The sequence below is a fragment of the Hesperophylax consimilis genome, chromosome 22 (genome assembly GCF_061612785.1).
Source record: "Hesperophylax consimilis isolate HC1 chromosome 22, BYU_Hcon_1.0, whole genome shotgun sequence".
In the NCBI taxonomy this organism is placed as follows: domain Eukaryota; kingdom Metazoa; phylum Arthropoda; class Insecta; order Trichoptera; family Limnephilidae; genus Hesperophylax; species Hesperophylax consimilis.
In genome coordinates this window covers 21,980,034-21,994,421 of record NC_142857.1, presented here as the reverse complement: position 1 = coordinate 21,994,421, position 14,388 = coordinate 21,980,034, and positions in this window count along the sequence as shown.

Below are 14,388 nucleotides of genomic sequence, written 5' to 3'. Positions count from 1 at the left end.
TTATTTTATTTTTAAATTTATTATAATCCGGTTCGAACCTCAGCTGTCGCTAGTTGATTAAATCATACCACTCCAGTGTACGTGTAATAGTGTTGTGCAAAACTGGTGTGGATTAATGGAGTGCATAAGGGACCCATTGCATTTTGCCTATTGCTCTCAACATGAACCATGGCATGGAGTGACTTCTTATAGAGATCTTTGTGGATTTGAAGCAGCGTATTTTCTATTATTTAACATTATCATGAAACTCTTTATACGATATAGATTCGCTTAGAATGGAAAGGGTAAAAAAATAATTTGTGATGTATTTAATTGTAATAAGGAAACTGAGCCACATTCAAACATAAATGCCAGTATTTTTTTAAAGTTTGTTTTCATAGCTAAATTGATTCTTCGAATTTGAATTTTTTAAGCCTGCCAAAACGACCACAACCCAAGCATAAGAGGCAATAAGAGGTAGGTGGGTGCGTGAAGACATCTGTGCTCTGCACGTCTACCGTGGGTTAAGATGCAATTTATCGATGTTCCAAGAAGGTTTTACGCATAAAATTGTAGACCTGATCTGTTTTCTGACATATTATTCTTCAAAATGACATTATATTAACATGTTTTACAATAATCGTGTGTATTAATGGACAATTATGAAGATCACAGTCACAACTAGGGAATGCAATCCCGGTATACCGGGATCCCGAAATACTGAGATCCCGCAGATATTTTGCGGGACTAATCTCGGTCGAAAATTTTGCGGGATCCCGCTGGACTGGCGGGATTACAGAGAAGCTTCTACAACTGCATCGACGTCCAGTTCTTCCACATCGGCTCATTGTGAACCTCAACCATCAACTTTGGCAAAGAAGCATAAAATCACTGACCATTTTTCAAGCGAAAACAATACCGTCGAAAAGAGGGTATCACGAATGGTGTCTAAAGATGGTTTACCATTCCTAGTTTTCTATACCTCGTCGGATTTGAGAGATCTTCTTAAAGCCGGGGGTTTTAACTTACCAACATCGTCTAATTCAATCAAATTAATGGTTATGAATTACGGCAAGACACTAAAAATGATGGTTATTTAAAATATTTTAAAGCTGAAAGAGAGCAACTACAGATTTACCCTCACTTACTCTGAATTACTTCGAGTCCGGTGGATTAAAAGGCACATACCTTCAATTCACTTACAATGCGCTAATGACTATTGCGCCAACCAGCGTGGAAGCTGAAGGAGCTTTTTCAGCCGCTGGCTACCTTGTGTCCAATATCAGAAGCCGTTTATCAGATGACACAATTAATACTTTAACTTTTTTACGAAGCTATTTCCAAAATAATGTTTAATTCAACTTACGATGCTCATTGTACAAGAATATTGTTTATCGTGTGAACGTTATTATTTAAATTTAAGTTTCAGTTCAGTTTCAGTTTCAGTGCCGGCAATCCGGGCGTTTATTTTATTTTCATTTGTGTACATAGATTTCTTTTACCCACCTCACTAGACAAAGTCTGTTCCGAGGCGGGTATGTTATGTAAATTTATGTCTTATCTTATTCTTTGCCAATTTATGACTTAAACTTTACCTATGTCTAACTAAAGGTATACCTATAAATAATTCATTTAAAATATCCCAAAGAACTTGTTTAATTATAGGTATAAATTTAAAACTCTTAAATCAAGGTTGGTAGATCGAGGTATTAGGTCTTTATTATACGATTGGTTAGATATCTAAGTCCACTCTGCTGGATCCCGCAAATACCTGGATCCAGCGGGACTAAGATTGTTCAGTCCCGCAAATACCTGGATTGACATTTTCTTGCGGGATTGCATTCCCTAGTCACAACCATATGTAAAATAAAACTAAAAACACAACCATAAAAATTATCTCAGAACCTTACATCATACAAATACAAAACTACATAACATAAAACTGTATGGCAACCTTTCCCTTTGATTCTCAAAGTATGCCATGTAACAGAAAGAGATACACAGAGATGTTTAGTTATTACATTGTAGGTACCAGATTTTGTTCGACCAATCATGGAAGCGTTTGTAGGTATAGCTTTAAATCACTTTTCAAAAACGATTTATTAATTCTGAGAGTAAAAATATGGAATTATATACATATGTGTATTCAGAATCCGTGAACATGAACATATTTTTCAAAAGTGAATATATTTTTACCCAACTTCCTTATTGAACGGTGATTGAAAATGGGTTGTTTTTACGACTTATTCTTGCACTGAATAGCTCAGCTGTGACATATCTTGCTGACTTCAATGTTGCCTCTCTCTCGCAACATGAATCTCTTCAAGGCTCAGTTCACGTACAGAATTAAACATTTTCCAGGAGGCTCTAAGAAAACAATTTCCCTCAGGGCTGATGTTATCTTTGGGGATTGGGGATGCTGTGTGAAAGGTCTTTTCAAGGAAAGGAGGAGAGGAAATTCAGGGAAGGAAAAGATATGAGAGTTGGCTAGGAATCTGAGGGTCAGTGGGTCATCCCTGCCACTGTGGTGCAAGTCCATGGGCCGAGAGAGTCTGGCTGGAGAGGTCAAAAGGTCTCCCTCAACTAGTCTCTCCCGATCCAGACCGATCCAGACGCATCCGCCACCAAGACCTATAAAAACCTCACCACATGAACCCGCGCACCCCTGCTAAGTCAACAAACGTAAAAAACCACTTGGGGTGACCTATGGCAGTATGTTCCCGGGGCGGCGGTATATAAAAGTCTTGTAGTGAGCAATCCTCTCTTTTTAAAAAACTTGTTAAATGGATTATAAAGATAACGATATCTTACTATTTCTGAAATGATTGGCTGCAGGAGGTTGAGGGCTACAACATTGAAGGTAACTTCTGCCAGGCATTTAGTCATGACGAGAACCAGCAGAATAGTCACCTCCTTGGGCAGGTCTTTGAACCAGTACACCCAGTGGGCCAGGAGATCCGAGGTTCCGGTCTTTATCACAACGCTGCATATCGTATAGCCAGCACCTTAAAATTATTATGACATTCATTCTTATCAGTATAAAATAATTTTAGAAAAATTACATGTCTGTACGGTTTGTAGTAAGTGTTTGAGTAATTACTCTATAGTAATATGTGGGTGGTGTTACGTAATATGAAAATGCAGTAGTTGTCTGAAAAAAATTATATATCAGTTTTGTTTGAAAGTTTTGTGAAATAATAATGCTGACCAATGAGATATATGACTCCCCAAGGCAATTCTTCATGGATCTGCTTCCAAGCTAGCAAGCCAAGAGTGCTGGAATGCGGTAGCTCAGATCTTTCTGGAAGAATGGATATTTTAAAATCATTAGAGTGTGAAGATTATTTAAGATTGACCACTATTATACAAACGAGCAGTAGGAAATTGCAACCCAGATTGGAATTTCATATTTTGTTCGGGAAAACAACCAAACTAAATATGTATTTCTTCAAACTTACTCAGTTTAAGGTTAAAAAACTTAAGGAAGCTAAGTTTCCTAGGTATGATGAACATTATAATCACAATCAGTAAAGCTGGCATGCTGTTTTGGGCAGTTCTGAAACAATAACAGCAGATATACATTAAATAAAATACACAATGCTCTGAAACCACTGAGCTATGTCGGCTTATTTCCAACCCGCCAAATGATTCAATATGTACTAGTACCTCAATCAACAATTACTGCTTATTATATTTTTTCCACCTGTAAACAACCAACATTATTTTTGTAGGAAAGGCTTTGTTAGTGCTAAATTTCTCACTAGATGGCGTCGAGACATATAATATCCTCATTTATTGGTGAAATATTTTTGACTTGTCAAATATTATTATTTTTTAATGATAAAATAATGTTTATAAGACAAGGTTTTATGCATAGCATAAAGGATAACAAAGTAAACTAGTAAAGACAAAAACTATTACATATTGAATCATTTGGCGAGTTGGAAATAAGCCGACATAGCTCAGTGGTTTCAGAGCACCTGACCAGACATCAGAAGGCACGTGTTCAATTCCCGTTGGCGGCATTAATTTTTACTCGGGAGATATTTTCAATTTGTATTGATATTTCAGGCGACTAATTATTGCTTATAATTAGTTGTTATCCTTTATGCTATGCATAAAACCTTGTCTTATAAACATTTGTTTATCATTAAAAAATAAAATACACAATGTTTCTTGTGTAATGGAAAAATTGGGTACATGACACATACACATGTACAGGCAGGATTCCGTATCCGGAAACCCATATTAATTAAGTCTCATATTCTCTGGACTTAGTCATAACATTTAACTCCCACGGTAAAATATATAAGTGCTTTGATAAATAACAAGACACTTACAAGGCAGTAGTTCCTGACCATCCATCATGTTGTAATGGTTTTCTGGACAAGTACAAACATATTTCAAGCAGTAGGAAAAACCCAGTTGCCTAGAATTTAGAAAACAGATTATTATTTGACGGCCGGCGTGGTCTAGTGGTATACGCTTTTGACTACAGATCCGAAGGTCGCGGGTTCGAACCCGGCGTGCGCAAATAAATTTTATTTGATTAATTTGTGTTATTTCACAATTAATTAATTAAAATAATATATAGTATATTTGCGGCACGTTCCAGAGTGGAAGATACTCTCAGTATCGCCCTGGTGTAAGACCACCATTCAGAATTGAAACGTTGCTTGAAATGGCTTTAGCCGTGTTTGGTGACCAGATCTGAATAGCCAGGTACTTCCTCACCTTCCTCTTCCCCATCTCCCTCCCCTCCCCAATACCCTCAGCCTCACAACATACCCCAATTGGGGATGCCATAGTCTCACTGGCTCCAGACGGGAGCAGTTGGGACTCTTGTGCGGTAATACTGTAAAAAAAAAAAAAAAAAAAAAAAAATTATTGAAAGTCTCATTAACTTGTTGAACTTGAACACCAAGTAAATTTCCTTTATCGGGCAATATTTGAGATAATTTTATGCTAACCATGAAGCCTTTCTTTTGCTCCATGAAGAGCAATATTTGAGATAATTTTATGCTAGCCATGAAGCTTTTCTTTTGCTCCATGAAGAGCAATATTTGAGATAATTTTATGCTAACCATGAAGCCTTTCTTTTGCTCCATGAAGAGCAATATTTGAGATAATTTTATGCTAGCCATGAAGCTTTTCTTTTGCTCCATGAAGAGCAATATTTGAGATAATTTTATGCTAGCCATGAAGCCTTTCTTTTGCTCCATGAAGAGCAATATTTGAAATAATTTTATGCTAGCCATGAAGCTTTTCTTTTGCTCCATGAAGAGCAATATTTGAGTTAATTTTATGCTAGCCATGAAGCCTTTCTTTTGCTCCATGAAGAGCAATATTTGAGATAATTTTATGCTAGCCCTGAAGCTTTTCTTTTGCTCCATGATGAGCAATATTTGAGTTAATTTTATGCTAGCCATGAAGCCTTTCTTTTGCTCCATGAAGAGCAATATTTGAGACTATTTTATGCTAGCCATGAAGCCTGCCTTTTGCTCGACGAAGAGCAATATTTGAGACTATTTTATGCTAGCCATGAAGCCTGCCTTTTGCTCGACGAAGAGCAATATTTGAGATGATTTTATGCTAGCCATGAAGCCTGTCTTTTGGTCGACGAAGAGCAATATTTGAGATAATTTTATGCTAGCCATGAAGCCTTTCTTTTGCTCGACGTAGAAGAACTATTTAAATCTCAGTTTAACAATTATTATATTTTCTTTAATGGGTACTTCTACATTAACAACATCAAATTACCCACTTATATATATATAGCAATAAATATTCTCATAGTAGCATTTGCGTGCCTGCACGCCTTTGCACCAGACGGTCGGCTTGCGTTGGCGTGCCTGCACGTCATAGGCACTTTAGGAGTTTTGTAATTTCAGCAATGATGCCCAATTTAATTTCACGCAATTTTTTTTTTTATTATAATACCATTTCAAAGAATGTTAGTGGTCCCAATTCTGCATATCTGTCTTCAACGGCTTTCTTGAAGGCTACCTTCTCCTGATCCGGCATAGCGGCAGAAATGGCTGCATTACTTTTAGGCCTACAAGAGACACATAAAATGATGTATCAAAAAATAATTACTCTGTCATTCTCATTTTGGTAAAACAACAATAAGATATTATCTTATACATCTTACCTGAACATTCCGAGATAGAAAAACTGGAAAAAAAGATAGATGCCTATTTGCATGAAACACATTGGAACAATGGTGTTTATCCAAAACAGGGGAAATTCAATGGTAGGTCCGCTTGGGAAATACCTTCAAACAGAAAAACTCATATTAACTCTTTCAATTTTGCATGATGGAGATTTCCGGATGTTTAACTTTAACTGCAGTGAATCCACCTATATTCCAAAAAGTTTCAATTTATGATTAATTCATAAAAATCACCTACCCAAATTTGGAAAGCTATCGCACGAGTGAGTGACAGTAATTGAGTTGTTTTAAATTTAAAAATAAGTTAATCCATTCTTCTCTTCAAACAAGAATCCAATCGAGCTAAATTGGTTTATACATAATGAATAGGGTGGAAGTTTGTTCCATGCTTCAACTTCTCTTTTGCAAGAAAGTGTTTACTAGGTTGGATGCAAAAGGTGTTTTGTTAATTTTTTGACTGTCCACGGAGATTTATATTTTTGTTGGTGATGAAGATTTCTTAGATGCCAAGACAACTATAACGTCTGGATAAAATTTTGAGTCACCCATTTCTCTTCTTTCTTTTAATGCTGGTAATCTTAGTTACTTGAGTCCATCTTCATATTGCCGGTCTTTCAAGGTTGTTGGTATTTTGTAAATCGTCTCTGCACTCTCTCCATTAGATGTACATCTTTCGCAAAATTTGGAAAGCATATATTCCAGGAGAGGCCGCACATATATTTTCAACATCATGTCCGGTGTTAGGTCAAGCAAGGCTTTCCCGATTAAATATGATAAGTGTAGCGATGCACACTAACTAATTTTAATGTTAAAAAACTCTTACGTTTCAAAAAGTCCTTTCAAAGCCATGTTTCCCGGGCTTGCAACAAAAGTGGCAATGCTACCTAAAACAGACAATACAAATGATTTATCTAAAACAAAATTCACATCGTAGTAACACAGGTATTGCACAGTTCATAATATAAAACTTATAATTCTGACTTACCAATTGATGCCGAGTAGGCTACCGTTACGTAATAGCACATGGCGATACGACTTGGTACAGGATACAGTCTAATGAACGTGAATAAAACATGATTAAACCATTAGCATTAGCAAAAACAACTGCTCATATATAAAACGAAATTAAGATCAGTGTTTTATCTACCTTGTTAAACGTAAATAAGCAGACTTGAACAGAAGGTAAAAAAAATAATCATTTAGAACAAACAAAGTTAAAAATCTAATTGATCATATTACCAATGTAAGATTCCGTAGGTTCTGAAAACTGTGATGGGCTAGACATATGGAAATAAAGCCAGATAAAAAGGACACGGAAAGTTGTGAACAAATATTTGTTCGAGTGGAAACAACCCAGAGACAGACCAAAGACGAGGTGTGGTATAATATTGGAGTGGAACGACAAGGCCCGATTGGAGATCAATGGCTAAGGATTAGAGCGAAGAGTATTTGAAAAGATGGGAACTTTAGCATCATTTAGTTGGACGACGGGAAACAGTTGAAGGAAGTGGCTAAATAGTGTGATTTATTAACACAGGTTAAAGATTAAATGATAAAGGAAATGAATGAGCCAGTAGCTCGTTTAATAGGAACGACTCGGAGAAACGACCCATGACCTCAATTATGAAAGGGTGTTCCGCACTGGCCTGTCGAGTTCCTCTTTGGTACACAATCTCTAAATAGTATAAAAGAAAGTCGCTATCCACGTCTGTCTGTTTGTGCGCTTAGTTCTTTTAAACTACACAACGGATTTTGACAGGGTTTCCACTATCATTTAGATAATTTCTTCTAGGTTTATATATATATAATACATGCATGTTATATTTATGGAAAATAGAGATAAGTCAAGTAACGCCGGGTACACATCAGCTGGTAATATATAAAAATTCAGCCTTGCCAACCAAAATTCAGAGTTTGTTCTAATTAGTGCCAGGAGTGTTTAAAGATTGAATGGTAGAGGAAGTCGGGGACGCCCGAGGTATACTTAATGCAATATCCCTACACTGGAATAAGATACGGAGTCGAATTATGTCGATGTAATGTAGTTTTTTAAGAATAACATTGTGGTATACAGTAGTGAATGGTGGAAGATCTCGGAGATGCCTGAGAAAGATATTAGCAATGGCGAATCATTGCAGGGTCCACTACTAATAAATAAAATAACAAGTCATAATTTTACAAACCCTTCGAGGATATTTTCTGATGTCTTTTTTTCAATTGTAGGCTCTGGTTCCTCATATATTTCTGCTATTCCTTCCTGATAAAAAACTCATATTATTACTAATACATTTGTTTGAGTGTGTTCTTTTTAAATAATGTTTCAAGAAAACGAAAAAGATTTTGCCTACCTTCTGAAGAATGTTTAACAAATCTTTGACGACAGGCAAAGTCACCATTATGACCATTGGGTTGGGGACAATCATTGAAGTTAACATGGTTGTGACTCCAAATCCAAAACACAAGCTATAATCAGTTTTCGTGTTAGTCACAAAAAATAATACACGAAAAGACGTCAGCGAATAATAAATCAAAATGATTACATAAGTACATACACGTTAAAAAAGCACGTTGAATTGAATTCGGGGCCTTTCACTTTCTGAGCATTGCAAATGAGAATGTTATATATGTCGTTGCTAGATAGCGATGGCCAAATTAAATTTTATAAATGTTTATAAAGCAAGATTTATAATATCGTGGAGCTCTTTACGTCAGGTACCAAACCTGGTCCGCCCAAAACACAAAATAAATAAAGACTAAAAGACAAACCGCCTATGAGAATAACCCCATAACTTCACAAGTGTCAATCCGATCCTATGGTGTAGATTGGATTCCATAACTCCCACGGTGATCATAAGACATCCTAGAAGTGTCATGCTCGCCGACTTCATGTATGTGAAGGCTACTTCATCCGAGCTCATGATGCCCAGCACGGGGAAGAAAAAGAGAGGCAGTAGGGATGAGACGGCTAGTGGTAAGGCACCCGTCACCCAGTAAATGCTTATTATTAGAATGCAGAGGATGCATTTGTAAGACTGCAAAACAAACAGGGAACTATAACCAAATATTCTTAAGGGCAGTTGCGATGTTGATTATTGTTGAGTTTGGCGGATCCTAAAAAATTAACTTTACAACCGTCATAAGAAATAATGTCAGTGATGCGGTTCTCCTGATGACACATTGTATGGAGCGCAGGTGCTTGGTTCGTCAGGATGATTGGAGTGTGGGTCATTGGAGGTTGCCTACCACTTTCCCACGGCATTCTAAGGAAACAGATGGTTTCCTCCTTCACCATACACGTCAAGACTTACGAGTCTTGACGTGTATGGTCTCAGTGTTAGTAGGCAGTATGCGAGTGCGTACATGTTGTTAGTTATATAACAGGATTACATCTCATCTCCGCCAATTGGTGTTGCTGTAAAAAATTTATTGAGATAAAGAGAAAAATGTTATAAGAAATATTAAATATTTTAAGAGAAATATTAAGACGAGATTATGACTTGACCAAAGCAGCTAAGTTGCAGTCGTCTGGCAGTCCTGCCAAGAATGAGCAGAGCGATTGGATCAACCACAAGCGAGACTCCAGTGTGGGTCACCAGCATCAGCACGGTAGGTCAGGATTTTTATTTTTAATTATGTGAATACCGCAGAAGAGTCCCGACTGCTCCCAACCATCTTGAGCCAGTTGATGGACTCAACACTACTTACATTTGTATGACACTCAGATTTCAGATGAATTTACGCACACATGTTTTCATTTTCTGCACACATCTCAAAGAAAGGAACGCTTTACCAGATTTTTATTTTACGCAAGCTTACACAAAAATAACTGATATTTTATGATAGGTTCTCAGAGTTCGCACCACACGTTAAAATTTTTGAACAAACTCTTTATGTGTATTTTGAATTATCCCTTGTTTGAAGGTCTTCCTGTAATGCTATTTTTTACTTGAATAGGAGAAGTATAAACAGATTAACTATCTATTTTTACTGTGACTGTTTCATTGTTGTGTACGTATCTATGGTTAATATACAATCTATGGGTTATATTAACTTGATTACTTAATTTAATTTACGCATGAATGTGCATATTTGCGCACTCGCCTCTTTGAAGAGTATGAGAGAGATGATATATGAATGTGAATGAGGCAAGGAGCTTGTGCCAAGACCGAATTGTTTGGTGGTCTGTCCTCTCTGCCTACCCCTGTGGGAAATTGTACGATGGTTAGTTAGCCTCTTTCTTCCTTTAATATCTTGCACTGGTAAGTAAAAACACTGTGAAAATCTCAAGCCACCCTCCTCCAGACAATATTGTGACACCTCGTTTCAATATTTGAGTGCCTACGCTACAAACTCATTCTGATATCGTGTCCTACCTGCTTTGTCTCAATAATGATGATGGGCATCAGTAGGAGCGGAGTCAGCACCAGTATAATAGATCTCCAGTATAGTTTACAAAATAAGGACAATCTTCTACAACATGACACCTTTTCCACAATCTCATTTTCGGGATAGTTGTCCTAAGGAAGAGTTTAATTACAAAATAATATGGTGCAGGCATATCTATAATCGATAAAAATCTACCTTTTTATTTTTTATTGAATGAATAGTTAATACATATCAACAAACAAGTCCTGCTAAGCCAAATGAATTGGCTTGTCAACAGGTACTTAACGTTTAGTTACATATGCATTTTAAAAGTTAGAATTTACATCTTATATCTACGGATTCGACATTTTTTCATACATATTAAAGAAATTTTTTTTTTCCGATAGCCAATTTTCCACCATATCTTTTAATCTTATTCATAGACTTACATTGCTTTATAGTGTGAAGTAATAAAATAAATATCTTTGGTATGTTGTATTCAAACATTCTCTGTCCGTACTTATTATTAAATTTCGGAACTATTAACCCGTCATTGTGCGTGAATCTAGTGCTGTATTTATGTTCTAATTTCTCTTTATGCTGCGGGGTAAATATATGCTGAATTATAATTTTTTGCCATAACAGGTAAAATTTTGGCACTCTGAAACAGCAACGGTGTATTATGTCTCTGTTTGAAAATATTAGGGACGACTAGTAATTTTACAATTGCGTTTTGTACAACTTAGAATTGTTTCAGATTGGTTATAGTAGTATTTCCCCATATTGTTAATCCATATCTTATAATAGATGCTGCCATTGACATATAAATTATGTGTTTCAATTGATAGGAAAAAATTTAATGTGTACTTCTTTGTAATGTTTTAACTTACCATAGTAAAGCAAAGAACCACTAAACACTGTGACACATCTGTCAAAAATCTTCATATTTTTTTCTATTCCATTTTTCAATCAGTATTTATTTTTTGGTTCAGTCTAGTAGTGATTTTTATAAATAGGTACCTATTTTACATTAGGTGTGGCACTAGCCAAGCCGCAGATACACATGCTAGTAACTCGAGCAAAGGCATGCCAGTAGCGGCCTTCAGCATGCTAGTGGCATGGGCATCGTGTCGCTGATAGTAGCTTGTATGCCATTCAATCGCACGCATTTTTCGCATGCAGTGTGAGGTTGAGGGAGTGATGGAAGACGTGCAGCATGTCTGAGTGATCACATGGATGCACTGTTTTGTTGCTTTTTTGAAAGTTGATATTTTCGTAACCAAAATGGCTCGGTGCGGCAATAAAAATTATGAACTTCACTGCGTACTATTGCAGTTACTTGTAGAATAAAGTGTTTGTTTCCTATTTCTTCCAAGATCTCCACCTCAACCACAGTGAGTAGGTAGTGTGAATACTGACCTACAAGCACCTGAGTAGCTGTAATAAATTAAATTTTATGGATTGAAAATGATACGTTGGGGCCATTGTAATAATTTAAAAAGGTATGCCAATATTAAAGACGCGTTGGTGCGTCATTGTGATAATTATGTTTTCTATAAGAAGGGATTGCATTGAAAGAATAAAAGAAAGTAAAGTTAACAATATTTATTAATTCATAATTTAGAAACATGAGACTCAATAATTTTAATAATGGTTATAATAAACTCAAGGCCGTGAGCTAGGTTGAAGATCACTAGCAACTTGGAATTTAGTTGTAACATTAAGAATTACGCAAAAGTGACATAAAATACCATGAGATCAACTAACCTGTGATAATTTATAGGGCGCCATGCGGAGATGATTAATCTCAACAAAATTTAGTAGTAATTTTAAGAAGATATTGTCCAGTCAATCAAAAGTGAAACTAACTAACGCGACCATTTCCGTTCGAGATTCCACGTCCAGTCCTTCCAAGATGTCTTCTAGCCGCTTGCCCGCTTGTAACTGAAGTCCCCGTTGCCGGCCAAAAACCCATCCTCTCGTGTTCATGTCTTCTTCCTTTAATTTACGTTGCCAGAGCGGCGTTAACAGCTTTAGTGTTGGTTTCGCCAGCCAGCAGAGATAAACGTAACGGTTCTATCTTGCAGGCGAGGCAAATAAACCGTTACAGCATGCCAGCTATTCAACAAAACCATGCTTTTTCACTGGCATGAAACTAATCCTAATAGATTTTGCAAGAACAGTTTTTTTGCCTGTTATTTCTTCATTTTCTTGTTACTCTGACTCTCGACTTAACCCGACTCAAGTATCTGATTCGCTTGATTGTGTCGTATCTTTTTGGGTGTCCCCAACTTCATCTTCCACAAACCTACATCATATATTAATATTTGCACTCACTCCTTTCTCGATTCATCTGCTCATCAAAACAACCAAGTCTCGAAACAAATATAAAATGCTATGTATTAATAAATACTAACCAAAAACTTTTCACAATGGAAATATGGAAGAAAGATGGTGGGAACGGCACTGGGATATGTGCAGATAAAACAAATGATTTTTTAATATTTTTTATTTATTAATTTTACAATAAAAATATATTGTACATAGTTCATGAGTCACAAATATACAAATTATTGTTTTAAAAATATATAATATGCCTCACATATTGTATTAATAAGAAATTCACTTTAGGAGTTGCATAAGAAAGATTTTCTTTTACACACGAAAAATAAATACATAAGATACATAGTGGAAAAATAATGTCAACAGACTTATTCCACTGTTTTAGTTAATTAAACAATCATTCTATGTTTTAGTAGGACCAGCTGATGTCTGGAGTCAATCTCAATACAAAAGCTCTTTCCCTGATTTCTAGCAACTGGTTTTTCAATTGATCCATTATTTCACACAAGTTTGGTCAAAATTATGATACTTCGATTGAATTCATTACTCAATATGTCTCAAAATAAGCTTTATATACGGTGTACTTTGGACCAAAATGAATTATATACAGCCCACTTTGAACCAAAATGGAAAATGCAGTCCGACATAAAATTTTACACTAGATGCATATGATGTTGATTCATTTCATCATTAATTAAAACTATTCTATTCATAAATAAAAGCCAAAATAAAACTATTAAACCTACGTAAAAATTATCATTGAATTGACATTAAATTATTTGTGATTTTAAAGGGATTTGATAAAATGCATATAAAAAATAAATTTAACTTTATTTACAAAAAAATATATCTTGTCTGATGAAAAAATGCTTAAATAATGAAAGTATTGCCTTATGTAAAAAATAAATGAAATTAATTTGAGCAGAAAAATGCACAAAAATACAATAAATTGCAACATTAAAACCATCTTAAACATTAAAACGAAAAAATATCAAATATAATAATGGGCATTTATGAATATCATCCGGACACACAAAAAACCTACATAATTGAAATTAAACATTCAGTCCATTTGTAATTTCTACAAATAAAATAAAATTGTAACAGTATCTACACAATACACAGTAGTTAAAACTTTTGTAAAATAAAAATAAAAATTCGCCTAAAATATTATACAACTTTACGCAGTTCGAATAATCTGCGTACAAAGGTGCGATGTACGTCACTCTGTTCAAACAGAGTCGGCACGTTAATAATTGTACTAAACAGTAGTAACTAAGCTTAACATACATTTATCACAACAAAGTATTTAAACAAGTCTTCTAAACTGTAAAAATCAATGTTGATAAATATAATTAGGTCTCAAAGCAGATTCTCCGAAAATAATATTATTTAAATGATATACTATAACTTTGTGTACACACACACCTAAACTTTGTTTATGCACACTGTAACTTCGTGTACACAACCTGTAACTTTGTGTATAACATGTCAACGTAAGCATGTCTTCGTCAGGGCAGAAAAAAACA